Here is a 4,762-nt window from a genome sequence, read left to right on the forward strand (position 1 = left end):
GTAATAATGAGGGGTAATTGCAATTATCCTGAACTCCAGACCACCTAAAAGGATAAGAGAAGGAAGGGAAAAACAAAAAACCAAAACCAAAAGCACACAGCCTAATGTGCAGGAGAAAGTCATCAAGATCCTTTCTTATGATCACTTTAACAAATGGCTTTGTTGGGTTCTAATTTTATTTTTTCCCAGTTAGCTCTCTAATGTGCATTTAACTTGATGAACAAAGTGTCTTAAATGATGAAATACTTCTATTACGGAGATGTCTGAGGCACCTAGCATAGACAGAAAGAGACGACGTCTTCCCGCCACTAACTTAACAAGGCTTGCTGAGTTAAAGCTATGTAAGGCAAAACTTCGTGATTCATTTATGAAAAATATGAAAAAATTTAAAAACAATAGTTTTTTAAAGAATACTAATAAATTAGGAACTGTTAATGAATAGGGATTTATTATAATTGACATGTCTTAATTTGTAGGAATATAAATTTGTAAAGCCTCACCCATCATGCTCAGATACAGTAATTTTCATAAGAGAAGGTAAGAATATATTTGTCTAAACTCTATCTGGCATAAAGAAATGATTACATTGGATGTTGAAGGGGAAGGAAAAAAATACACAGATAAACCTGTGAGACTGATTGCTACTGTGGAGGACTGCAGGTCTGACACAAGAACAAAGTGTAGGCGGTGCCCAGTGATTCACTCATGAAATCAATTGGGAACAAGGAGGGAATAACATTTACAACCCCAGATGCGTGGATACCAATTTCCAGAGCAAGGGTAATAAAGTAAACTTGAAATTTTGACACCTAACGGTATCTTTTATGAACTAATAAAATTATATATACATATTCATATATTTTTATACACACATAATTTTTATGCATTGAGAATAATGTTCAGACCAAGAGAAAAAAGCATAATGAATATGACTGGCAAGAAGAATTTCCCATTATGTGTAGCTGGACGAATTATAAGAAAACACCTGCTGAGTTAAATGAGGCTACATTTCAGGCTACTAAAAACCTGTGTTTGAAATTATAGTGCTGTTTTCAGTGGTCTTGAACCATCATAGAGAAATGGGCTTAGTGCGACAAAGGGGCAAATAGGCAGTGGTGGTTCTTATTTTTTAAAAGGACAATAGTTAGCTACACACAAACTTTAGACCTTGAAGCTTGAGGAGAATCTTAAGCACAATTTGGTAAGTATTTTAAAAATAAGGCTCTCAGATAAACAACAAGTTTATACTGTATAGCACAGGGAACTATATTCAATATCTTATAGTAACTTATGGTGAAAAAGAACATGAAAATGAATATATGTATGTTCCTATATGAAGCATTATGCTGTATACTAGAAATTGACTATACTTCAATAAAAATATAAAAAAAACAGGGCTCTCTAGTCTCCCCTCTTTGACAGACAGTTGCATCTTTTTGTGCAGCATCAGCTGCATCTCTGAGACACAGTCGTGAAGGTCAGAGCAAATGGCTGTGGCCTTGTTGGATGCCTGGTCACCAGGGATGCTTTTAACTCTGGCAAAATGGATATTGTCACAACTACATGATCTACATGTTCCAGAGGGATTCCACCCATAGCAAGTTATGCCACAATCAAGACTGAGAATGGAACGCTTTGTTATCAATGGAAGGCCAGTCTTCATCTTCCAGGAGCAAGATCCCACTCATATCAAATGGGGCGACACTAGTGCCAAATATGTTGTGGATTTCACCGACAATGGAACCAAAAGCGTCAACATCATCTCTGCCCTTTTGCCGATGCCCCTGTGTTTGTGCATAAATCACAAGAAGTGGAGGACAATACCCTCAAGACTGTCAGCAATGCCTCCTCCACCACTAACTGCTTGGCCCCTCTAGCCAAGGTCATCCATGATGATTCTGCCATGATGGAGGGACTCATGACCACAGTCTATGCCATCACTGCCACCCAGATTACAGATGGCTCCTCTGAGAAGTTGTGGCATGCTGGCTGTGGAGGGCTGTCTAGAACATCATCCCTGCTTCTATTGGCACTGCCAAGACTGTGGACAAGGTCACCCCTGAGCTGAACTGGAAGCTTACTGGCATGGCCTTCCATGTCCCAGCTCCAATATGTTGCTCATGGGTCTGACCTGCGGCCTGGAGAAAGCTGCCAAATATGATGACATTGAGAAGGTAGTGAAGCAGGGATGAGAGGGCCTCCTAAAGGACATCCTGGGTTGTACTGAGGACCAGGATGACTCCTGCGACTTTAACAATGATACTCCCTCCTTCGCTTTTGATGCTGGGGCTGGTGTTGCCCTCCATGACTCTTGTCAGTCTCATTTCCTGCGATCACAATGAGTTTGGCTACAGCAGTGGGGTAGCGGGCTTCATGGTCCACATGGCTTCCAAGGAGTAAGAGCTCCCTGGACTACCAGCCTCAGTGCAAACAAGAGGAGGGAGAAAGAGACCCTCAGATGCTGAGGAGTCCTTGCCCTAACTCAATCTCCCAACACACTGAGCCTCTTCAACAGTTTCCATCCCAGACCTTCTGAAGAACAGGAGAGGGGATCAGGGAACCCTACCTTGTCATGTATCATCAATAAAGAACACTGTACACAGCCAAAAAGCAAAAAGAAAAGAAAACGAAATAGCTTGTGAACACTTAGAAATGGAAGTGGAGGTCAGCAGAAGCTAGGATGAGTTTTTACAAAGGATAAGTCAGGTCAGACTAGCTTCATTCTCTTTTGGACAAGAATTCTAATGAGGTGGATTACATTTATCTGGATTAAACAAGGCAGCTGAAACAGTCACAATAGAAACATAACCTGGATAATCGTACAGGAAAATAGACTGAGTTCAAACAACCATATCAAAGATTCTAGTTACTGGACTGATTAAATCTTAAGAGCACAATTTTCTATTGGTTTCCAAAGATCTCTCTTTTTCTTCTTTCTTTCTTTTTAAAAATAGCTACCACATTGGAGCATCTGCTATGTGTTAGCACTGTGCTAATCCCCTGACACGAATTTCATCCTCACAATAACCAAAGAGATAGACAGTCTTCAAATTTTACATTACCTGAATTGAAAGACGGATCCAAGGTCACCTAGCTATAGTTAGAGGGTATAAGCTTTTCAAATATGCAAATTGTATGATGCTGGAGAAAGAACAAGGATGCTGGATTACATAATCAGGCTCTAAAAGAATCTAAGCTCATTAGTACATTAGATTAAATATGAGATTTGTAGATATTTTATTTGTTAACAAGCACATTGTGAGTCAGTAGTGTTGACATGGCTGCTGAGCAAATGAAAAGATTCTTAGGTCGTATTGTAGGATAAGATTATCTGAAGAAACAGAGGTGGCATGCTGGATTTTTCAGTATTTCCACTTCCTAACCCTACATCTTAGAGAAGAGTTCTCAGGTAACCTACACACCTGAAGAAAGGACTGCTGGAACCTCAACTTGAGGAATGGGGAAAAGGGTCTCAGAGCCATCAAACCTCTCTCTGCTTTCAGCTCCTCACTTTTGCTTAGCATTGCTTCATTTTGCATGATCAGTCTTAGCCTCTCCTATGTCACATAGGCCTTCACCACCAGCTGGGACCACAACCATCAAAAGTCTTGACTTAGCTGTTCCAGTGGAAAAAGAAAGTTTCTTTCAGCCCAATACTCAAATAGCAATCGCTGAGAAGAATTCAGTTTGGCCATGCTCTAGTCATGTAAGAACCTCTGTCCCAGTCACGACTGTCAGAGAAATGGGGTAATACGGTTGGCTATGATTTCATTATACGATGACCCTCGTGGCCAGTAGCTGCAGAGGGAATGGGGTCAAGCAGCACCTGTTACTAAGAGGAAGAGGACGAAGAGCTGTCTGAGCACATCACACTCGATATGTTCACTATGAACATGTTCTGAGAGGAAGAGGGAAAGGGAAGAGACCTGAAACTCTACACTACGAAGATCAGGTGAAGAACGAGAGGCAGTTATTTTGAAAAAAAGCAACGTTCAGAGAAGACAAAAGAAAAAGTAAACAACGTCCACACAGTTTAAGGGCTAAAATCTGAATCGTCCTCATTGGAAGAATGATTTCATTTTTAGGAAGATTTCAACTTTGTGATATTTTAACTTTCAAAGCCCAGAGCTGTCCAAGGTATCTCTAGATGAAATAGGAACCCTGTCATTTCCAGTCTGAAGGCGTAAGCTGTTTTACCACTTGCCAGGGCAGCTGCAGACGGGTTATGAGTATCAGATGCAGGTGGACTCAACAACGTTAAGTAAGAGAGAAGAAACGGCTACACCTAGGTTTTAAAGTCAGATACGAAAATAAATCTAAGGCTTTGGTACTTACTCTTTACGTGAGCTTGGACAAACTGCCACATTTTTGAAATGGAGATTATTATTCTTACTTTGCAAGACTACTGTGAGTAGTGGAGGTACCCTACAGAGAATTCCTCATTAATAGATAGCTCTTATTACATTACAGTTTATGTGTATAAATATACATACATATACACACACACATATACACATATATCCTGAGATTCTCTGAAATTCTTTAAATATGGAAGCATGCCATACCTGAACCACAATAAGCCCTTACATATGCACAGATCATGGCTATGTAAGTACTTGTGGGTTTGGAATGAGAGAAAGACCAGGAATGGAAGGGTGGCTGAGTACATATAGTAAGAACATATAATGAAAATGTCAACTCTCCAGCATCTTGGAATTTACTGTCCTAGCATCCTAGCATCCCGTCAGTAGCTTTAGGAAAA

General features: G+C 40.2%; 1 pseudogene; it reads left to right on the forward strand.

Annotated features, from left to right (window-relative positions):
- Window positions 1–1,474: 1,474 nt before the first annotated feature.
- LOC105076546 (glyceraldehyde-3-phosphate dehydrogenase pseudogene) lies at window positions 1,475–2,400 on the forward strand (annotated as a pseudogene).
- The last annotated feature ends 2,362 nt before the right edge of the window (window positions 2,401–4,762 follow it).

This window comes from Camelus bactrianus, chromosome 10, assembly GCF_048773025.1.
Source record: "Camelus bactrianus isolate YW-2024 breed Bactrian camel chromosome 10, ASM4877302v1, whole genome shotgun sequence".
Taxonomy (NCBI): domain Eukaryota; kingdom Metazoa; phylum Chordata; class Mammalia; order Artiodactyla; family Camelidae; genus Camelus; species Camelus bactrianus.